The 25,073-nt window shown below is 39.4% G+C and overlaps 1 pseudogene; it reads left to right on the forward strand.

Moving 5' to 3' along the window:
• Positions 1–3,092: 3,092 nt before the first annotated feature.
• LOC110933846 overlaps positions 3,093–25,073 on the forward strand; it is a 57,368-nt pseudogene continuing 35,387 nt past the window's right edge.

Genomic DNA, 25,073 nt, shown 5'->3' on the forward strand with positions numbered 1-25,073 from the left:
TGTGAAAAGTGAATTGTCACATTTACTTTGTTGAAACCCCAAGGAGAGAACAAAATCAGTAAATCGTCGGTACCATGCACGCGGAGCCTGTTTTAATCCATAAAGTGATTTCTGTAGAAGGCACACATGATCAGGATATTGGCAATGCCGGAACCCCATGGGTTGATACATATAAACAGTCTCATTGAGGTTACCGTGAAGGAAGGCGTTGATAACATCCAGTTGATGAATCGGCCATGATTACGACAAAGCCAGAGATAATACAATACGTATCGTAGTGGGTTTGACAACCGGACTAAATGTCTCACCACAGTCTACCCCAATCTGTTGGTTACTCCCATCACAAACAAGACGAGCCTTATACCTCTCCAACGTACCGTCCGACCGAAATTTGTGGCGGAAGAGCCACATACTACGTAAAACATGCATATGAGGTTGCCTCGGAACTAACACCCAGGTCTTATTTTTAATAAGAGCATTAAATTCAGTGGTCATGGCGTTATGCCATTCCGTGCTGGACAAAGCATCCTTTGGGTTTTTGGGAATAGGGACAATGCACGAGGAATTAAGGTTAAAGACATGTTTTGGTTTATGTATGCCATCCATAGAACGGGTACGAATAGTACGAGTGGGTGGTGGTGGTGGTGGGGGTGGAGGGGGGGAAGGGGGTGGGGTGGAGGATGAGGCAGTCGATTGAGTAGAGGGGCCGGGGATGGGAGAGTGAACAAAGTCGGAGGAGGAGATGGGTAATGGGCTGGATATAGGTGAAGGTGGGGCGATGGAAGTAGAGAGGGATGGGCCGTGGGGTGAGTTTGGGCCGGAAGAAAATGTATTTTGTGGGCTGGGCGGTTGTGGCAGTGGGTTAAGAGGAGTATGAAGGATTGGGTGTAAGTGGGATGGGGCAATGGGTGGTAGGTTGGGCCGAAGGTTGTGTAGGGGAACGAGGTGAGTCATGAGTGGTGGGGTGGGTATTTTGTTGGGAACCAAACATATGCAGTGGGTGAACGAAGTCATTAAGGAAGTCATATGTGGACGGGGAAGGTGTAGGAGTATTAGCAAAAGGAAAGAGAGTTTCCTCAAAAATCACATGTCTGTTAATAATAATTTTTAGAGTGGCAAGATCAAGGCACTTATAACCTCGATGGTTAGGGGGTAGCCAAGGAAGACACATGGCATAGAACGATATTGAAGTTTATTAATGTTAGTGTGAGGTATTAGAGGGTAGCATAGGCATCCAAAAACACGTAAGTGGGAATATGAGGGTATGTGTTTATATAGTTTCTGAGTAGAGGAAATATTGAAAAGGATTTTGCTAGGTAAAATGTTGTGTAGATAGGTGGCAACTTCCAAGGCATGGTGCCAATATGTGTTAGGTAAAGAAGAATGGTCAAGAAGGGTTCGAATAATATTATTAATTGATCGAATTTTGCATTCGGCTTTTACGTTTTGAGAAGAGGTATATGGGCAGGAGAAACGAAAGTGCATGCCATTTAATTTGCAAAATTGGTGGAACGCATGATTGTTATATTCCGTTCCATTGTCGCATTGAAATTGTTTGATTCTTCATTCAAATTGAGTATGGATCATGTTATAAAAGGTAGTGAAGGTGGAGAAAACATTCGATTTAGTTGTGAGAGGGTAATTCCATAGAAAGTTAGAATAATCATCTAGAAAGAGAATGTAGTAACGATGACCCCCCGTACTAAGTACTGGGGAAGTCCAAAGATCACTGTGTATTATATCAAATGGCATGTTTGTAATATTATTAGAATCAAAGAAAGGTAACCGAATATGTTTAACAAACACACAAGATTGACAAACGTTATTTTTCAAAGTTCCACAAGAAATAAAACTAGAATTTTTAACTGAATGCAATAAAGAAGATCCCGGGTGATCGAGACGTTGATGCCATGTGTCTTGAGAAATTGCAGTGAGAGCGGTGGGAGAGATTATCTTGGTGACTTGGGATGGATCAAAAGTGTAGAGTCCTTCCGAGCTATTGCATCGTAGGATAGGGGTCCGAGTCTTGAGATCCTTCACCAAAAAACCATAAGGGTCAAATTCAATGGATAATTTATTATCGGTAGTAAAACGACGAACGGAAAGTAAATTTTTAATTAGAGATGGGGCGTAAAGGACATGGTTTAATTTGAATGGTGGGGGGGGGGGGAGGGGGTAGGGCAAGGTTGCCTTGTTCATGCACGGGAATGGTTTGACCATTTCCCACAATAATATTTTTATTAATGCTTTTATTAAAAACAGACGAAAGGTGAGAGTTAGAAGTCATATGACCTGTGGCACCTGTATCCGTAGTCCAAGAGGGGTCGTGGAGCGACATTGCATACATGGCTTGATTGAGATCCGTGGGCATGTGAGTAGCAGCAAAGGATTGAGTCGGTCGAGGGCCAAGAATACCCGCCGAGCTATTGTTGGGCTTGTTCATTGTTGGGTATGGGCAAGGAGCTATGTGGCTCCAAGAGGCCCAAGGGGATTGTGGAGGTGTTGTATGTTGTGGGCCGGCCCATGGTGCGAAGAACGGCCATGGGTAGTAACCGGCCATGGAAGAGTGTCCCTGAGAGTTGCTGTTGCCGCTGTTGAATAGACCGCCGAAGCCTGAGAGTAGTTGCAGAACCAGTTGCTCATCCGTAACAGGGGAACCAAGATTTGTTAATTGATCAAAAATCACCTTGAGTGCCTGACAATATGCTGACATATTTGGAAACTGATCCAGATGAGTGTTGGCAAACTTGTTGTTGAGGTCAATCGTTCGGGTGGCCTTGTTATCTTGGAAGATGTTGGCGATAGTAGTCCAGGCGTCGTGGGCAGTTGTATCAGGTTTAAGAACCGTATGCAGCAGGTCAGTGGAGATGGTACTATAAATCCATTGTAAAACAATGGTGTCAAGGCGCTCCCATGTTTCGGTAGGGGCAGTCTTGTCTTTGTCCTTGTCTTTACTTGTATCTGAGGATGATGAGGTCTCAGTGGCCGATTTGGGTTGAAGATGGTCATAGACAAGATGAGCTTTACATTGGATTTTGAACATCTCTGGCCAAGTGGTATAGTGCCCAGTTTCGATATCCAACGTAACCGGTATGAAGTTTTTGATAGAGGTTACGGTGACTGCAGGGTGTGGAGTAGAAGAAGAAGACATGATGGAGAAGACAGATGTTTACGGCGCAGGGAAGCAGGGAAGAAAGAACGAGATCGGCGATTTAGGTTTAGGATCGGCTATTAGCTCTGATACCATGTAAGAATTCAAAAACCCTTGCCTTCTCATTAATCATAAACAAATATATATAGGTTACAATGAAATCTCCTCATATTGAGGAGAGATATACATCAATAATTTCCTATTATATACAATTATCTATTATTCTTCCTCGCATATTGAGAAAACACGATGTCATTTTGAAATCTGTCCTTCAACTATTGCAAACTAAATTTTTCAAAAATCTAAAAACATATAATTCACTTTGAAATCAAAATAAGAAGAAGACTAAGAGAACATCAATCTATATTAGTATTATACTAAGATGATCAGTTGTTTAGAAATCGAAAGATTAATTGTGGTTCCTTCGGTATTATAACAAGATTTTTGTTTGAACGCCTAATATCATTAAGAAACACATACCCAACTTCTTGGAAATTAAATAACAAGAAATAAATAAGTTGTGGTAACATGTACAAAATGATTCCTACATATCTTATTGACAAGTGAAATTATGATCACTACCTACTAAGTGAGACATTCATACATTATGAGAAGTGTGACATGAAAAGTGTGTAAAGATCACACCTTTTCAAATTGTGTTGAACCTTTTGGGTTTACTGGCTACTCCTACATGTCCTAGTGGACGATTTCAACGATTAACAACCCCTAGACAAAACCAATGACCCATATCAATAAAAGATGATCCATGGGAGACCTAGGCCACCTCATAACTTCAATACACGACCCGTAACAAGTGCCAAGTTAGAGCGGGTACCAAAACAGCCAACAACTTTTTGACATGAGAAACATATTGATTATCGAGGTTAGAAAGCCGTTAAGGTAAGGTGAACAGAGTCCATTCAATCCAATCTCAATTGAAGCAATTGTCGTAGAAGGTGACAATGGTAGAGAATTTGTTGAAATTCAGCACCCATACGCCACTTCTTATTCAATTCTCTCTATCTTCAAGATCCCTTTTCATGTCGTCCCTCTATTCCATTAATATTCATCATTCTCCTTCTCCTACTTCCCCTAACCTTCTGTTCTTGTTTTCTCAGGTACAAATCAACCCCCATTTGATTTCACTTCTTGTTTACCAATAGTTAGGGTTTTATTAAAAAAAAAAAACCCATCTTGTAGTTCTTTGAATGATTGAGTTTAGAATAATATCCGTTGATTACACACATTGCTCTTAGTAGGAAGGAAGTAATAATTTTCAACAAATGGTGTAATCAAGTTGTGTGTAGTTCTGATTTATGGAGTTTGTAGGGGCTTTTAATGGTGTTGTTGAAAACTTAAGGGGCTGTTTGTTTACCTCCTAATGAGACTCTTAATGGTTCAGACCTCTTACTAGTTTAGCATTTAATGGTTCAGACTGTGTTTCGCGAGCAAATGTCTGAATGGTTCAGACATTTTCCTCTAAATGGTTAAGAATTATACAAAGTCTGAATGGTTAAGACCTCTAATCTGAATTGGTCAGACATTTGCCTCTGAACGGTTAAGCATTATACTGGTTCTTAATGGTTTAGACCTCTTACTGGTTCAGCATTTAATGATTCAGACCTCTTACTGGTTCAGCACTTAACCATTCATAAGTTGCCAAACAGCCCCTAAATTTTGGAAATCAGGCCTTTACCAATACAATCAACAATATATTTAATAAGAAAAAAAATACTTTGATTAAAATTGAAGGTATATAAACCCTAAACATATAACCTCTATTTATAGTAAACAAACTCATTGGAGAACAAGTAACCTACTCGGAAACAAATAAAATAAAAATAAATTTTCCTACTAAAATAAATTAAAGAGTAAATTACAAGTTTTGTCCTTTATATTTACACCAAATTGAAGGCGCTGTCCTTTAGCGCAAAAGTTTACGAGTTTTGTCCTTAACGTTTCAAAATCCTGCACGTTATGTCCTTTAGACCAAATTCAGTTAGATATTTTGGTTAAATCTGATCACCCAAGGGCATTTTAGTTTTTTTACCCTATTTATTTAATAGTATTTAAAAAATAAAACAAAATAATTTAAAATATTTTCAATCAAAATCCAAAATTGTGAAATCCTCATCCTGCTAAAACTAGGGCTCCAAAAACTTGTTTTTCCCCCTTTCATCTGAAATCTCTCTCTATCTCTCTCAGGTGATTTGTAGTTAGATCTCCCCATTTCTCTTATTCATCTCTCTCTACGACAAACATCGCCACCTCAAACCGCCTTGGCCAGCAACCACCACCTAAAACCGACACCATTTTCGGCCACAATGGACCAACCGATGTTTTCCAGCGATCCAAATCTCCTACATCTCCTGATTTAGCGATCCAAATCTCTTACATCTCCTAATTTAGCTAGATCTGGCTAGGGTTATCTATGGACTCTTCACCACCACCTGCAACATCATCGTCTTCTTGAAAAACCACATCGTTGTTATTGTGTTGTGGATGATGTTGATGTTGATGTTGATGATGGTAGTGGAGATTAGTTGGTTGTAGGTTTACGGAGTCGTGGATTGATGAATGATGGTGGTTGTTCGTGTTGGTTTCAGACATTTCTTCGATTGCATCAAGCAGAAGGTGAAATTGAATATGATTTTGAGGTGAATTGATATGAGATTTAACGAATTGAAGCGAATGATTTGTATGTTTTAGAAAGGGGAAAAAGCAAGTTTTTGGAGCCCGAGTTGTAGCAGGATGAGGATTTCACAATTTTGGATTTCGATTGAAAATATTTTAAATTATTTTGTTTTATTTTTTAAATACTATTAAATAAATGGGGTAAAAGGACTAAAATGCCCTTGGGTGATCAGATTTAACCAAAAAATCTAACTAGGTTCGAGCTAAGGGACATAACGTGTAGGATTTTGAAACGTTAAAGAAAAAACTCGTTAACTTTTGCGCTAAAGGACAACGCCTGCAATTTGGTGTAAACGTAAAGGACATAACTTGTAATTCACTCTAAATTAAAACATTTAGCATCCTCCAATTTTTGAGTTATGACAAGATTTGTCCCAACAATCACCCCCCTAATCTTGTCAAACACTGTTCATTACATTAGAGCAGGTCCATTGTCCTCGTATCGGGTAAGGTTGGCTTCCTCCTTTTTCTCCCACTTTGGACACTCCAATATGTAATGGGCGAACTCATTGCACTTGTAACACCTAACATGGCTTTTGACCCATGGTACTTGACCATCTCCTCGATCTCTCCCGGACCCCGACATCTACCTCGACCTCGTCCAAGATCTTCTCAATTCGAGTTTCCACAAACGCGATGCTCACATTTGTGCTCATTTTCCTTTGTTTATTTATCTAATTTGGTGAATAAAAGTTGGTTTAGATTTCCGGATTAAGTCTCCTCCTCATCCTTGATCCTTTTCTACATAAGCTTTAAGCTGACCCACGATATCACCATAGTCGATGGTCTTCAAGTCCACCACCTATTCTATTGAAGCCACCTATGAATGAACCGCTTCGGTAACCCGTTCAGAAACTTCTTGACTAACTTGGTTTCTTCTATAACTGAGCCAAGTAAGGCGGCTCTAGAGGCATACCCGAACAACTTATTAGCAAACTTGTCTATGGCACTTTGATCCTTCATATTCAGATTTTCAAACATTGCCATTAAAGGCTGCAGTCTTGCCTCTCAGATCCAATTTGCACCCAAATGGCAAGTTTTTTGAACATCCAACATCTCTTTTGCTGTTTTTAGATTTCTAACTTGCAAATTCTGCTATTCGGGTATAGCTTGAAACATGAGAGTGATTAAAATATTATTCTGCTTGGCATCCACACCCATACCCAGTTTGATTTGCTCTCACACTCCGTGAACATTAAAAATAACCCTCATCCTCAAAGCCCATACAATGTAGTTTGTTGAAGATAACACCGGACATTGAAGAGCCATAATGTTCTTCTCCTTAATAGTAACCAACGCCTGATTAACCGGTCGATCCATACTTGGTTGAAAAACTTTGACTTAAATATTTCACAAACTCCTTCGAGACTTTTTTTTAATATTCCAAAACTTCTTTCAGATTGTGACCTTTGTTCTTTTTATAAAACAAAAAATACAAACCTTTTATAATGGTCCACCCATTTTTTTTTTAGTTTTAACCTTGACGTTTTCTTATTGGGATTGATATAGCGAATCAATGAACTTGAAACCTGATATCTTTGTTTCTTCTGATTCAATTGCCATTGCTTCTGATCAAAATCGCGAATGATAAAAACCCTCAATCAAACACCGGTTCCTACTACTTTCAAACATAACCCTTATTATTATCATTTTGCCGTCATTTCAGAATCAATAACCGATGCCCGTCACACACTTACACACTTGATAATCTAATGACAATGACAAACCTCCCAAATTAATGAACCGCCCTGATACCAATTGTTGTAAATCAGGTCTTGTTGGGATTGAACCCTACCAAAGGAACAGATAATAAAAGCCAAAACTGGATCACATCAGTAGATTCAAAATAAGCAGATGTTTGGTTGCAAGTCTCTCCCCTTGAAAGTGGTTTCAACATCTGCTGACCTCCTATCCGCTGATCATGCAATCTGCTGACCTACAACTACTGACCTAGACAAAGTCTGATAGAAGAACTAAAGCTCTGCTGCTCAATCTACTGCCATGGATCAAGCACTGTTGATCATGACAACATCTGCTGGGCTCACATCAGTGGAAGGATGCAACAGCAGTTTATATTTGGTTTATGCATTGTAATGTAATATCAGTAGTTAGCATAAGCAGTATTTGTATAGATCAGTTGTTAGAGTTTGTTAGGAGGTTAGATGTCACTTTCATGGTGACGTCAGCTTAGATACTCAGAGGTTTGCAAGTGCCTATAAATAGAACAGTACTCTGTACTGTTCTATTCAACTCATTCACCATCTTCTTTCTGCATGAACAAACACTGAGCTCGGGCTGAGGGGGAGTTTGCATATCATACTTGCATTGTAATCAAAGTTTAAAAATAAATTTAATCATTTGATTCGTTGTTGAAAATGTATGATTGAAAGCATTTCTTCTGTTTGATTGTGAAAAGTTTGTTTCATATAAATTCCGCTGCACCACTCTTTCACTTGTTCATTTAATTTCAAATGCAAATCACAATCAATCCAAACTCAGATCCTAATAATTGGTATCAGAGCTAGGACAGTCAAACTTGATCTAACAATTATTTTGACGTAAATAGTTCAGCTCGAAATTGTTGATACTGATCGTTTATTCGTTGTGTTGAAAAACAGAGTAAGGTTTAATCACCGATAAAGTTGATTAATCAGTACCTGTAAAACAACCGGAAAGATGTCGCAATCTCAAGATGATAAAAATAACATTGGCTCTTTGTTTAAACCACCTATGCTGAAAAGAAATGAGTACAACATCTGGGAGCGAAGGATGCGTCACATCCTCGCTCAACAAAACACTGGATGTTGGAGGTCTGTCGTTTTTGGTCCTCATGTTCCTATGGTGCCAGCGCAGAGGACGCCAAAAAATCCGTTCCTAAACCATCTGAAAATTACACTGAATTGGATTTTCAGAAGTTTGAACTGGATGCCAAAGCGTTTAGCATCATAGCCTCTGCACTCCCCAACGAAATCTATGCTGGACTGTTACATTGTGATAGTGCAAAAGAATTGTGGGATGCATTGAAGGAACAGTTCGGAGGAACAGAGGAGGTTATCGAAAACAACAGGGAAATTCTGAATCAGCAGTATGAAACGTTTTGTCACATCAAAGGCGAATCACTAACCCAACAATTTGAACGTTTCAGTTGTCTCATCAGTGAACTAAGGCTTGTTAAGGTTACATTTCCAAATGCAACCCAAAATAGCAGGTTCCGTAGATCATTGCCAGAAAAATGGGACACAATAGCTTTTGTCACCAGGAACTCAGCTGAATTTAAAGATCTGACCCTGACCCAACTCCATGGTAGACTCCTGACTTATGAAAGGGAGTTGAACCAAAAAAGGAGGTTGCAAGAGTCTGGTAAGGTTGCCGATGACTATTCATTCAGCAGCACAGCTCTGTTCGGTCAGGAAGAATCTGGCAGTAGCAGTAAGGATCAGAGTTATGATCACTTTATTGACATAACATCTGGGGGTAACTTTGTCAACTCTGATCCCCACTTTACGAATTATGCTTTCACAGCAAATTCTAAAAGCCAGATGTCAGATAATTTGTGCTTTGAGCTGAATGATCTGCAACATTTTGATCCCACTGACTTAGAGGAAATGGACATATTGCATCAGTTGGCCTTGCTTAGTGTAAGAACAAGCAAGTTCTATAAAAGAACAGGGAGAAAATTTCCAGGGCTTCATGGAAATTTAAGGGTGGGGTTGGATAAATCTAAAATCAAGTGTTACAAGTGTAGTAGGCTAGGTCACTTTGCTAGAGAATGTAGGAGTCAAACTACTGGTCCCATAATAACTCACCCTAGCACAAATCCTGGACCACAACAACAAAACACTGTGCACTATACCCAATATGCCCCTGCAGCACATGTTAACACTGCTCATTATGCTGCAACCCCTGTGCCGGTGCATTATGTTCAAACCACTGTTCCACAAATTCAGTATGTTCAAGCCCCTGTCCCTCAGGCACAAGTGCAACCTGCTGCACCTCAAACAACTGCTCTAACTGTGACACAACCAGATCAGCAAAGCTTTTTCACACAAGGCTTTGTTGATTGGAGCAGCATGCCTGAGGAGCTTAGTGATGAAAATTTTTCTTTATATGCTTCTAATGATGCTTGTAATGATGAATTTTGTTTGATGGAATTAGAGTCAATATCAGAAGGGGATGAAGCTGAAGATGAACAGCTAAGTGCTGAAACAGTGGATGAAGTTGCTGAAGCAGTGGTTAAGCAGTAGTTACTGCAGTTGCTGGTGAACTACTGCTGGAAGAAAATTCAGAAATCCTGATTGAACCACTGACCGACCCCTGGTCCAAAAAAGACAAAGAGGAAGAAGAACCAAAGGAAGCTGGTGATGAAGAAGAGAGAGCTGATGACGAAGATAATCATCGATGTGATTGTGCCATGATGGCTGCTGCTAAGGTGTCACCTCAAGTTCTTGAAAAACTGTGTTCAGACAACTGTATTATTGCATTTGCTAACATAAAAGAGGAGAATGAAAACCTTAGAGATAAAATCTTGTCTGATGAAGTCAAATTTGAAAAATCATTGAAAGAACTGAAAAACAAATTGACTGAAAAAGATAAAGAGATCAGCAGTTTGAAAGAAGAACAAAGCATAACCAAAACTCAACTCCAAACTATGGTAGAAAAATACCAAGTTTGCAAAAAGGAGTTAGAGTCTACCCAGATCACCTGTGAAAGGTGGGTGGAGTCTTGCAAAGGGTATGAGGTTATGCTTGAGAAATAGCTTAAAAGCAATGTCAAGTTTGGTATAGGTCATAGAAAATATGATGACATTGCAAGCACTGCTGCAATGCAAGCTGTTTCTTCTGAAATCATACCAACCAACAAAAATGGCCAAGAGGTTAAAATAACCGACAAACTTGGTAACAAAATTACTCTAGAAAGATCTGTGGGATCCTCAACTTTTGAGGAAATTGAGAAATACCAATTTAAACCCACATGGTCTGATGAGTGTGATATCCTTGAAAATTTCAAACCAATGGATTTCACAACCACTGATGGTGTCAAAGCTCCAAAAGCAAGAGTCATTCCTGTCAAAGATATCCCAACAGAGGTTCAAAACTCTGTTGCAAAGGAATCTGAGAAAAGGAAGAAAAGAGAAAAGATCAAAAACTTGTTTTGTGTATTCTGTGAAAAGAAGAATCATCTAACAAAAGATTGTTTTCATCTAAAAGCATATGATATAAACAAAACAAGCAACATTTCACTTGCTGCCAGCTGCACCATCTGTGGTAAAAATAACCACAAAACTAAGGAATGTGTGTATCTCAAAAACTTTGATGAAAAGAAGAAAGAGTACACTGCAAAAACATCCTTAAGTTCATCAGCATCATCTGTTAAGTTCACCAAGAAACAACCACTATTCATCCCTGTCCAAACTGCTGTCACAAAACAGCTGAACCAAACATCTGTTCAAAGGGATGTACAGGTGACAGATGCACCTCCAGCCAATCAATTCAGAAAAGGCAAGGAAAAAGCATCATACCAAAGGATTCCACACGTTTATGAGACTTACAAAAAGCCCTCTAAACCAAAAGTGAACAGGCATCCTTTCGGTTATCAACAGATGATAGGTCAAGACTCCCAACAGTGGTTAGAAAAATACATTCCCAAAAATGTACAAACCCCTGAGCTAACCACTGTGCATGCATCTGCCTCCATCCCAGACACTGTTGAGACCCCATCCAAAGCCCTGTTGGCTTTGAAAACCTTTTTGAACTAATCCTTTACTTCATGTGCAGGGAGCATCTTCATGCTTAGATAGTCTTTGGTATGTAGATAGTGGAGGCTCCAGGCACATGACAGGATGTAAAGCCCTTCTTCAAGAATTCAAAATCCATGGAGGGGGTGATATATCCTTTGGTAATAATAGTAAGGGAAAGGTTCTGGGGTCTGGTACTGTAAAGTCTGGAAATGTAAAATTTGAAAATGTCAATCTTATTGATAATCTGAAATTCAACCTCCTGAGTGTGTCTCAAATGAGTGATAAAGGGTTTGGATCATTCTTCACAAAGGATTGTTGTAGGATTGTCGGACCAGAAATGGTTAGTAAGATTGAAGCAATAATCAAGAAAGGCTCAACAAAACTTGTTGCTCAAAGAAGTGGCAATGTTTATGTTGTTGACATGTCAAGAGAGTGTCCCAGAGCTGATGCCTGTCTGTTCTCAGCTGCCTCTAACAAAGAGATAGAGCTATGGCACAAAAGACTGGGACACACAAATCTAATAACAATCAATGAAATTTCAAAAAATGGCTTAGTAAGAGGCTTGCCACAAAAAATGTTTTCATGTCGTGAACACTGTGTTTCCTGTTTAAAAGGAAAACAACACAAGAGCTCTTTTAAGTCCATTGAAGAGTCCAAAACAACCCAGTGCTTGCAAATGCTGCACATGGATTTGTTTGGCCCAGTGCAAGTCATGAGTCTCAAAAAGAAAAGATATTGTTTGGTTATTGTTGATGACTTCTCTAGGTTTACATGGACCTTCTTTTTACACTTTAAAGATGAGACTACAGGCATTTTGCAAGACTTTGTGATACAGGTTGAAAAGCAATTTGACCTTCCAGTAAAAGTCTTCAGGAGTGACAATGGCACAGAATTCAAAAATAAGGAGTTGGATGCCTTCTGTGTGAAGAAAGGGATTGTAAGGCAGTACAACATCCCTAGAACACCAGAGCAGAATGGAGTTGTTGAAAGAAAAAATAGAACATTGATTGAGGCTGCCAGAACCATGCTTGCAGATTCAGGTTTGCCATTAACTTTTTGGGCAGAGGCAGTAAACACTGCTTGCTATGTCCAAAACAGAGTTTTAAGCAACTCCAGGCACAAAAAGACTGCTTATGAAATTCTGTATAAAATAAAGCCATTAATCTCATATTCAAAGTTTTTGGTTGCCCTTGCTTCATTTTGAACTTAAAAGATTCTATATCAACATTTGCAGCCAAAATCGATATGGGATATCACTTGGGATACTCATCCACTGCTAAGGCCTACAAAGTGTTTAATACATGGACCAAAGCAGTGGAAGAGACTTTGAATGTAAAGTTCAATGAACTTTCATCACTGAAAATCCCTGCAAATCCTGCAGAATTGTTTGATCTTGAAAAATTCACCTTTGAAAATACTGCTGTCAAGACTAACACTGCAGGTCCATCAGAGGATTCATCACCAGACTATGGATATGAAATCATCATTCCTCAAAAGTCTGCCTCAAGAGGGGGAGCATCAGTTGTTCAAAACAGTTGTCAAAGCTCAACCACTGCTACCTCAACAGTTGTTGACCAAAGTAGCCCCTTAACCACTGCTTCCACCACATCAAACACTGCTGACAAAAGTCCTCAAACAGTGGATCAAAGTCAGCAGATGTTCACACCTTTACCTCCAATGCCTCCACCTTTTGAAGCCACTGCTGGGTCATCAAAGTCACCAGCAGTGGTTAGCTCAGATGATACACATCTGCAGCCTTCACCACAAAATGCCATCATTCCCTACCAAGGAGAGTTAATCTTCTTGAAATCTCATCCACCAGATCAAATCATTGGCAACATCAATGAAGGGGTGCTTACCAGAAAGCAATCCCAAAACATTTGTCTTTTTGCTGGCTTTCTATCACTCCATCAGCCAGTCAAGTACCAAGAGGCACTAAAAGACAACAGCTGGGTAGAGGACATGCAAGAAGAGCTCCAACAGTTCAGAAGACAACAAGTATGGGAGCTTGTACCACTACCAGAGAATGTAAGTCCTATTGGCACAAAGTGGGTCTTCAAAAACAAAACTGATGAAAGGGGCATTGTTGTCAAGAATAAAGCCAGGCTTGTGGTTCAAGGCTACAGACAAGAAGAGGGAATTGATTATGATGAAACTTTTGCTCCTGTTGCAAGACTTGAAGCAATCAGACTCTTTCTGGCCTTTGCTATCAACCACAATATCAAGGTGTACCAAATGGATTAAAATGTGCATTCCTCTATGGTAAGATTCAAGAAGAGGTATATGTCTGTCAACCTCCAGGTTTTGAGGATCCATTTTATCCCGATCATGTCTACAAGCTAAACAAAGCTTTGTATGGCTTGAAACAAGCACCCAGAGCCTGGTATGAAACTCTTTCCACCTTTTTACTTTCCATTGGTTTCACCAGAGGCGGGATTGATAAAACACTGTTTTTAAAATAGAGAAGGAAGGATTTGATGATTTTCCAGATTTATGTGGATGACATCATTTTTGGAAGCACATGTAATAAAATGTGTGAAGAGTTCAGACAACTCATGACAGCTGAGTTTGAAATGAGTGCAATGTGTGAACTACAGTGCTTTCTTGGTCTCCAAGTAAAGCAGCTGCAAAATGGCACTTTCATCCATCAAGGCAAATATGCAAAAGAACTTTTATAGAAATTTGATATGGATGATTGTAAGCCATGTAGTACACCCATTGCAACCAACAAATTGGTCATGTCTGAAGAAAAGGATGATTTGGTTGATCAGACCTTATATAGAAGCATGATTGGGTCTTTATTGTACCTAACTGCATCTATACCAGATATCATGTTTGCAACATGTGTTTGTGCAAGATCCCAATCATCCCCTAGAAAGTCAAACATTATTGCTGTAAAAAGGATATTCAGGTACCTCAAAGGTGCTCCCATACTAGGTATCTGGTATCCAGCTGATGGTAAAATTGAGCTTTCAGGTTTCTCAGATAGTGACTTTGCTGGATGTGATAAAACAAGGAAGTCCACTTCAGGAGGGTGTCAATTCCTAGGCAATTGCTTAGTGTCTTGGCAAAGCAAAAAGCAAGCAGCTGTTTCCATATCCACTGCTGTGGCAGAATACATAGATGCTGCAAGCTGTACAGCCCAACTGCTCTGGCTTCAGAATCAGTTACTGGATTTTGGTATCACTGCCTTGAAGACACCACTCATGTTGGAGAGCCAGGCAGCAGAAAATATCATCAAAAATCCAGTTTCCCATTCAACCACCAAACATATCGACATCAGACATCACTTTGTGAGGGATTGCTATGAAAAAGGTTTGATTTCTCTGCATCATGTTCCAACTAAGGATCAGCTGGCAGATGTGCTAACCAAAGCATTAGACACATCTACCTTTGAAAGCTTGATCTCGAGGATTGGCATGCTCAACATGGAATAACAGGCAAAATCCTGTTTTTCTATGAATAAAAGCATCAAAATGTTTTCAGAAAATCAAAAATCCATCCTTAAAAATAGCTAAAAATGAATTTTTCATTAAAATCCTAAAAGTCTGCCATAACCACTGATTGGGTTCAAAGGTCTGTGCTACTACAAAAGTCTGTCCACTGCTGAAAGTCATCCCCTGTTCTCATTTTTCTTGATAACCACTGATGATCATAATCAGTGTTGCATCCACGAGCTATCTACTGATAGTAAAAAGCATCCACTGTCCTCCATTTCCATTGTAACTACTGCTTTCACCAGTTGTTTTCACAAAAAGTACTGTTCAAAAGTACCGTCCTTCACTTCACCAGGGGATGGCATGCGGACAGTACTTAGTGGTCAGACCTTTTGTAACTGCTGCCACGTCAGCATTCACTCTTCCTCTATAAAAACCCCTTTTCAGTACCCAAACAGGGTTTCACTGTCGAATTGAATTCTCAAAAATTCTTTTCTCAAAGCAGTTTTCATCACATTTCTTCAAATCACTCCCCAATCTCATCTTCGATCCTCATCTTCAAAATGACAAAATCGAAATCATCTTCTTCAAAAGGGCCTCTCAAAAGGCTACCTCCATCGACATCCCACACAAACGATTTCACAATCTACTGGGTCTTCTCACAAAACCCGGCAATATCGATACATTCGGTTCCATGCTCGACATTATCAACGCTTCAAAGTACAAAACTTTGTTGACCGCTGATGCACCAATTTACCTGCAAACTCAGAGAGAGTTTTGGAAAAATTGCATCCTTGAAAAACAAGGAAAAGATGTCATAGCCATTAACTCTACTATGCAGAAGAAAGCAGTCCGAATAACACCGCAATCCATATCTGAAGTCTTTCAACTCGATGATCAGCAAGGTAAAGACTCTTTTCCTAAAACCGAGTTAAAAATTGACTTCATTGAGAGAGGGTATGCAGACACAATGATGAGGAGGGATACCTTAGAAAAAGGTTTCTTCCCTTCTGCAACCAGATTTTTATTTCATACCCTTCTCATGTGTGTTTCAAACAAAACCACTTCCTTTAATGAAATACCAATGAAAATTCAAAACTTGGGGTATGCTATATTACAAGGCGAAAATCTTAACTACTCCAAGGCAATTTTCAATGATTTGGTTAAAAATGTTGAAACAAAATCATTCTTACTGTTCCCAAGATTTTTAAGTTATTATTTTGAGAAACAGTTCAGTAAGGATGATATTGCCATAATAAACCAAGGTGACTCTTTTCAAAAGAACAACTTAACTGCTGAAACTTTTTTCAAGAATGTCAACACCTTGTAAAACACGAGCAGAGGTGCCTGAGCAGATTTTAGCAGCAAACACTGCTCCTCAGGTATATGCTGCTGAGCCCACTACTCAAGGTGATCAAGGAAGCCAAACAACTGTTTTGAAACCCACACCTAAAATTACCAAAAGGCCACAGAAAAAGAAAAATCAAAAACCCCCCAAACCCATCAAAAAGGCAACTCTGGAGGATGAGATACCAGAGCAACTGCCTGTGATTGCACAAAAATCACAACAAACCACTGCTGCTACTTCCTCACAGCAGTTGGTAGAAATATCTCAACCTATACCTGAAACTCCTCCTGTCTCTTCACAAAAAGAACAGGTTGTACACACAGGGTCACCACATCATGAGGCTCTGGAAGCACTCGTCTCCATCCTCCACAGCCCAATACCCGGGGCAATTCCGCTTTCTAAACCTACCATCACATCCCCAATTCCACCAAACACCAAACTGCTGTTGGATGCAATTGATTTGAACCTAGCACAAACCAGTCCTTCTCAATCACCTGTTCATGAGAAAATACCTCAACAAGAGACTGGGCTTGATGTATCAATCTTTGCTAACCCACCAACACAACCTGAGGAGGTTACACCCCTTGAGTTACAAGTAACTCTTGGTGGTATTCCAAGTGAAGCAGCCACTACAAGTGTTGAACCTACAGGTTTACACTTGGACAGTGGTTACATCAATAAGACTTCCTTGGAGGCAATTCCTTCTATAACACCTCTGTTATCTACCAGTGAGTTTGTACTAACCACTGGTAACATCAAAAGATTATCAAGTGTTGAAGGAAGAAGACCCCAGTACCAAGAAAAAAGGGGCATCAGTTGTTGATGTTTGGAGTACACTCCCTACCTCAACTTCTGATAAAACCACTGCTAGTGGGAAATCAGATGATCCCATTAAATTGGGTGATGGTTTAGAGTACCAAGAATTGACGGCACGTGTTGAAAAATTGGACACATCTGTTGCAGAAATTAAAGAAATGTTGCAACAGTTGTTAACAATTCAAAAGGTACCATCCACTGCTGTTCCATCTCAAACACCTGCTCCACCACCAGCAGATGTTACAAATGAGCTCCGGAACCTCTTTCAACCTTTTCTCCATCAACAATTTCAATTGGCCGAGCAACAACATGAAAAACATGTTCAAGAGCTCAAAAAGGCAATGGAGTCTAGGTTCCGAGATACAAATGATGACATCAAGGCTCTTAAGGCCCATTTGCTGAAAATCACTGGCACTGCTCCTCCAACTGTACTTTATATTGATGACCTCCCTGCAGATAATGCCAAAAGGGGGAGAAAAGGAAGGAGTGGGTAAAGAAGGGGATTGATAATGGGCTATACCTTGACACAGAAAAGGATGCAATGCTCAGAGATATTCCTTTGCCAGATGGTAGTAAAAGGTTGATGTTACCAAAAATGCACTTGATGACGCTGTCATAAGTGTAAAGAAGGATAGAGTGGCAAAGGATCTAGCAAGGTGGAATGAGGAGAAAAGAGCTTTCATGAAGCTGAATGCGCAGGGTTGTTCTGGTGAAAAGGATGATCAAAATCCGATTCCAAAAAGAAATCTTACTAGAAAAGTAAGGAACCCAAATCCACACCATCCAGCCTTCAAAAGCACACTCCAAAATCACTGTCCAAAAGCCACCAACATCAAACCTCCACCCAAACAGTTGTTACAACAACTGCTCCCACTCAAACACACACCACTTCAACACACACCACCACCACTGCCTTACTACCACCATCTGTTCCTGCCCTAAAGCAGAAGACAGCAGATGACAAAACATCTGCTGTAATGACAACAGTGGTTGAAACACCAGTTGTTTCAACAGCTGTTAGTCAACCACAAACCACTGATTCGCCTAAAACATCATCTGCCCTCCCTAATATAAAAAGGAGAAGGGTTGTCATATCAGATGATGATTCTCCATCACCATCACCAAAAGCTTCGAAATCCCAAGCACTTGTCACAGTTTCAAAACCCATTCCTCTCTCTTCAGCTCAACTATACAAACCCTTACCTCCTGCAGGTGTTCAATTTCCTCTTGAACTTGTAACAGTCAGAGAAGAGATCAAATCCTTCTACTATGAGGATGACCCTGCCAAAAGGAGTTTGCCATCTATTGAAGGATATCCCAGGCCAAACAATATTGAAGAATACTTGAAAATCAAGACCAAGCAAGCAGAGGATATCTCAATAAAAAACAAACAAGGGAAATCTGATAGAGAGTATCAGCAAAACTATCAGTTTCTACTTACACAGGTCAAAGCTTTGGAACAGTTTGCAAAGAATGTATGTCAGTAAATCTCAGAAAAGGCAGATGAGTCCTTGAGAAAAGACTACATTGAAAACATCATGACCTACAAGACATACAAGGGGGAGAAGCACATGTTCAGAAACTGGACTATTCCTGAGCTTGAAAAGGAAGTAGCCAGGATTCATGAAATGATCAAAAATAAAGTCTAGCAGACTCCCCTAGAAAAATTCAAAAGGGTTGAAGCTGATAAAGCTTTAGAGCTGAAGAGAATGAAAGAGGAGCTGATAATTGCTGAATATGGGTCAAAGAACTCTGTGTCTAAGTGGGGAGAAGCGAGGGTCAGGGCCACCTACAAGTGTTTGGAAGAGCTAAGGAAGAAAGATCCAAAAGCTTCACAAAAGCCTGACTACTCCAAAGCAGAGGTTTCGAAAGGATCATCAAAGCCACATCTCAAAAGAACCACTGCTCCTGTTGGTACTGCCATCTACAAAAGAAGGAGACAAAGCCAGTTAGGTTCTGAAATAGTTCAAGAGATTCTTACTGGAAATGCTGTTCTGAAAACGGGCACGTTGCTAATGTTGAAAGAAGAATTTGAACTGGAAAAATCTGCACATACTGCTCAGCCAGTTATGAATAGGCCAGCCTCACCAAACTCCTCAACAAATAAAAATCTCCCAAGAAACCCATCTCGCCTAAAAATACAAGAGTGGAAAACTGACAAACAGAACCACGTATTGACTATGGTCAGGGCAGATGGAGAAGTGAAGAAATTTACAAGGGAACAAGCTCTTGGCCTGAGACTTGAAGATTTGCAGGATCTCCTTGATCTTCCACTTAGCAGGGATGAAGATGATACAGATGCCTTAACCTTCGAACTACAATTCAAAGGGCAAATAAGGGAACTGTTGTTGAGGCAATAAAAATCTACAATAATGGAGAGTTTTGGCATTATCTGTTCCAGGGGGAGATTGTTGGGATTGAACCCTACCAAAGGAACAGATAATAAAAGCCAAAACTGGATCACATCAGTAGATTCAAAATAAGCAGATGTTTGGTTGCAAGTCTCTCCCCTTGAAAGTGGTTTCAACATCCGTTGACCTCCTATCCGCTGATCATGCAATCTGCTAACCTACAACTACTGACCTAGACAAAGTCTGATAGAAGAACTAAAGCTCTGCTGCTCAATCTACTGCCATGGATCAAGCACTGCTGATCATGACAACATCTGCTGGGCTCACAGCAGTGGAAGGATGCAGCAACAATTTATATTTGGTTTATGCATTGTAATGTAATATCAGTAGTTACCATAAGCAGTATTTGTATAGATCAGTTGTTAGAGTTTGTTAGGAGGTTAGATGTCACTTTCATGGTGACGTCAGCTTAGATGCTCAGAGGTTTGCAAGTGCCTATAAATAGAACAGTACTCTATACTGTTCTGTTCAGCTCATTCACCATCTTCTTTCTGCACGAACAAACACTGAGCTCGGGCCGAGGGGGAGTTTGCATATCATACTTGCATTGTAATCAAAGTTTAAAAATAAATTTAATCATTTGATTCGTTGTTGAAAATGTATGATTGAAAGCATTTCTTCTGTTTGATTGTGAAAAGTTTGTTTCATATAAATTCCGCTGCACCACTCTTTCACTTGTTCATTTAATTTCAAACGCAAATCACAATCAATCCAAACTCAGATCCTAATAGATCTTCTTCAATATAATCAACAATAGATTTAACAAGAAAAAAATACTTTCATTAAAATTGAAAGTGTATAAACCCTAAACATATAACCCCTATTTATACTAGACAGCCCCCTTGGAGAATAAGTAACTTACTCCGATAAGGAAACGAATAAAATAAGGGTACTCACTTTTTATAACATGTTTGATGCTTGTGATTATCAGTTTGTAACGAGTTTGGATATGAACACCAACTTTTGTTATTTTTCTATTAAATGTGAGTAGAATGATTAAAAACCCTTTGGTAACTACATGGACCATAATTTCAAATTAAGGATCATTTTCTGAATATATTAGAAGTTGCATTTAGTTATATGAAATAAGTTTGTATCATTTTGAAAAAGGCCTCAAACAACTGGGACCTGGTGCGCCTTTCAGCCAAACTTGATTTAAATCAACATCAAAACCCCGCTCCATCCTTTCGCTTCCGACGTTGACCATCATTCCGGCGAGTTTTTTATTTTTCCGGCAATACCGTTACACAAAATCAACGCATGTTTAATCTGTGGATCAATTCGAAACGTCTAGCTAACATACCATGTTTATCATCTGCATTTTCACATACAATAATTTGCTAATTAATACCCAAAATTCAAAGACCCATTATCGTCGGTCATAAACACCATTCAAACTCATATTGGTGTCGGTTAAAATTGGTTATAAATAACAAAACAAAAATGCCTTTTAGACATTTACGCACCTTAATCGCTTACAATTTCTTCAAGTTGTCCAATGTGAACTCCTGGATCACGCCGAAATTTTTAGATTCCAGCCAAGCTCAATTTCACTCATCCTAACGAAACGCGGTGCATTTAGTTTATGCATTTTACTCTTCGTAACACTTTGATCATTTCCCATTCAAAGGGTTAATTGAGGATTGGAGAGTTAGGGTTCTTCACACGTTCATTAGAGTAATTACGACAATGGTCCTTGGTTTGAAATCAAGTTAATTACACAAATGGTCCCTGTTGTTACCAAAGGGTATTTTAGTCATTCTAATCAAATTTAACAGAAAAATCAACAGAATTTAGTGTTACTACCCAAACTCGTTACAAACTGATAACTACAAGCCTTAAACTTGTTAAATAAAGTTAGCACCCACAAAGAAAACTGGTTATGAAACACAGGGTCCATCTGTGTACTTAACTATAAAATAAAACTAAATCTTCCTACTAAAATAATTTAAAACATTTAAGATCCTCCAACTTTTGAGTTAGGACAAGATTAGTCCCAACACTAAAGAAGTTGACTACTTCTGTTGCTCATCTTCTTCCTGTTTCTGATGATGGTGGAGGTACGGCTGAGATTGTTCGTGTTTTGGGTAATTTATATTGTGCTCTGAAACCAACACGTATAATTACTTTGTCCTAGCATTGCAGTTCATATAATTTGGATATTTCTTTTTTTAATTCTCTGTTTTCTTGGGATTTGATTGAAAATTCTTGATTCTCATGTATCAAGTGGTCCAGCGGTTGGAGATATATGATCAAGGTGCTTAAGATTGTCTGATCAAAGTACACCTGAGGCTCTTGTAGTGTGAACGTTACTTGGTTATGGTTTTCCTCTTGATGCATAGGAAGCCAAATTAGAATGGTATCTATTTCTAGAACCAACAAAAAAATATGATCGTATTAAGTGCAATATAGATAACGTACTATCAACAGCTGATAATTGAATAGGTACAATATTGTGGAAGGGTATCATCCTTTATGGAAAGACGTTTCCAAGCCCTACAGAGAAACCATTTGTTCTTTTCTCGCCTATTTTCAAAGCCAGGTTTCTTGCTATTGTTATGCGCCTATGCACTTATTTTTTAAGTTTTTACTGTAATTCACTTGCTGGTATGTTTTGCCGTTGTTTATTTACACTTTTTGTATATTCTTGAAACGGCTTTTTAGTAGTACTATTTTTATTGGAGATTCCTCAAAGAACAAAAGCACCATTTACTTTTAGCAATGGCAGTGTTGGGATTGAACCCTACCAGAGGAACGGATAATTAAAGCCAAAACTGGATCAGGTCAGTGGATCCAGAATAAGCAGATGTTATGTATACATGTCTCTCCCCTTGAAAGTGGTTTCAACATCTGCTGACCTCCTATCTACTGATCATACAAACTGCTGACCTACAACTACTGATCAAGTCAAAGACTGATGAAGAACTAAAGCCCTGCTGCCCAATCTACTGCCTTGAGTCAAGCACTGCTGATCATGACAAGTATTGTTGGGTTCACAGCAGTGGAAGGATGCAGCAGCAGTTTTGTTTACTTTATGTAATGTAATGTAATGTAATGTAATATCAGTAGTTAGCATAGCAGAGGTTGTATAGATCAGAGGTTAGAGTTTGTTAGGAGGTGTTGGTGCACTTGTGTCTGTACTTTGTCTGTATTCGGTCATGATGTAATACGATGTCCTTGTTAGTCCTGTAAGTTTGACCAAGTCAACCATCCTCCTGGTTTGACTTGGCCAAACAGTCAACAATAAGTATGTAAGTTTGTTTGCTTCGAAGGATGTGATCGAAGGATGGTTTATATCCTTCGATCACCTCGAAAGACAACCTTCGATGGATACAGATGGACCTCGAAGGATACATCATCCTTCGAGGTATGTATAGATCCTTCGGTATGATTCTGGTCGATAGATGATCCTTCGACCTGACTATCTTATCCTTCGAAGCATGCAATCTGTGTTGGGTATATAAACCTATGCAGTGTGTTTATTTCAGTGAGGACAGAAGAGACACGAGACAGAAAGATACACTCGAGAGATAGTGAGAGCATTCTGTCAAGAACACACACACTGTTAGAGAGTTTACAAAACAGATTTGTAAACCTTGTGCTTGTAACCGGAACCTTTCATTCGCATTAATACAAGTGGTGTTAATCGGTGAACCTTGTGTGTCTTGTGTTTATACTTGTCTCAACTCGGTTGCACTCTAGCTTGGATTCCGCACTTGCTAGTGTGTTAATATAACAAGGTTAAGGTTTAACCTCATCCTCCACGAGGGACCTACAAGTGGTATCAGAGCCGTGGCTCTTTACCTTGTTAAAAACTGGGTTTGTTCAAGTCTTGGTGTGTTTGGACACTTGGTTTAGTACCCGTTTTTGGTGGTTTTCTTGTTTTTTTTTTAAACATAAAAACGTGTTCTAAACTAACCGGGTGTGTTCAAGAGCGGGTTGGGTAACTTACAACTTGTTTTTACGAAATTTGGTGATTTCCGGTCAAATTCCGGTGTGTTCCGGTGACCGGACTTTCTGGATAAGATTTGCCATTTTGGGCATATTTTATTTGAAAATCAAAGTTGGTGAAAAGTTGAGGTCAGAACATCCTTTCTGCCGAAAGTTGGTTCACCAACCAATCACCTTTCTCACCAACCTGTCACCTTTTTGGCAGTTGTGTCAGAAGCGATCGAAGGATATCTTTCGATATCGAACGATCATCTTTCGATCAAGGAAGGCTCGATAGATAATCATCTTTCGACCCATCCTTCGAAGTTGGTAACTTATCCTTCGATACAGGGAATCTAGTTGAAAGATAGATAGATTCGAAAGATAAGGATCTTTATATAGTGAATCCTTCGAAATCATTGTTCGAAAAGTAAGGATCTTTCAATAGTGAATCTTTCGAAATCTTTATTCGAAAGATAAGGATCTGTCAAATTGTGAATCTTTCGAAGTCTTTGTTCGAAACTCAACAGTGATCTTTCGAACACTGTTGATCCTTCGAACAAGTCTTGATCCTTCGAACAAGTCTGTATCTTTCAATTCTTGTCTGTTTGAATCTAACAGGTTTGTGTTTGTGAAGGTTTCCAATTAGTATCTCATCAAAATGAGTTGTACAAGTCCTTGGGACTGGAGTATTGACTCACAATCTAGTCAAGAGCTAACCTCTGCTGCAGCTTGGGCAAAAAGTATGTTTCCACCGCCATCAATCAGTCCAAGTCAATGGGCTTTGGTATCCAATCAAAGTCAAAGCATTCAAAATCTTTTGATTAGTGAAAGCGAAACGGGCAGCAACAACCGTCCACCAAAATTGAACCATATGAACGACTTTCCATCATGGAAAAACCGCTTTCACACGTATGTTCAAGGACAAAGCACCGATCTTTGGACATGTTTCATCAATGCATTCAATGCTAATCTTGAGGTTGCAGCGTCCACTTCAGAAGGTTATGCTAACATGCTCGAAAATGACAAGAAGGCTTATGAATTGGAGAAAAAGGCCTTTGCTACACTTACACAAGCACTCAACAAAGATATCTATCATCAGTTCTCCTACTGCAAGACCACGAAAACATTGTGGGATGCCTTAGTTGCTAGAGGAGAAGGCAATGCAGCTACTCGAAAGTCTCGTCATGATTTGTTGAAGAAAGAGTTTGAATCGTTTCAATTTTTGGAAAACGAAACTCTAAATGATATGACAACACGTTTCTATCATCTGATTAGTGAAATGTGTGCTTATGGGGTTGTCTCTACTCAACAAGACATGGTGAATAGGTTTGCTGACGCCTTACCTCCAAAGTGGAGTTCTTTTATTGAGTTGTTGAAGCATACTGGAACTCTAGACACGGTTAACATCTATGAGTTCATTCAGAAGCTGGAACATAAAAATGATGAAGAAATCAGGAAGGCAAAGCGAGCTCCCGCTCCTCAGAATACAGAAATGTACCTTCCAGGCTTCGATGTTTTGGCAAGATCCGCTGCAGCTCAGCAACCT

The sequence above is a fragment of the Helianthus annuus genome, chromosome 4 (assembly GCF_002127325.2).
Source record: "Helianthus annuus cultivar XRQ/B chromosome 4, HanXRQr2.0-SUNRISE, whole genome shotgun sequence".
Taxonomy (NCBI): Eukaryota; Viridiplantae; Streptophyta; class Magnoliopsida; order Asterales; family Asteraceae; genus Helianthus; species Helianthus annuus.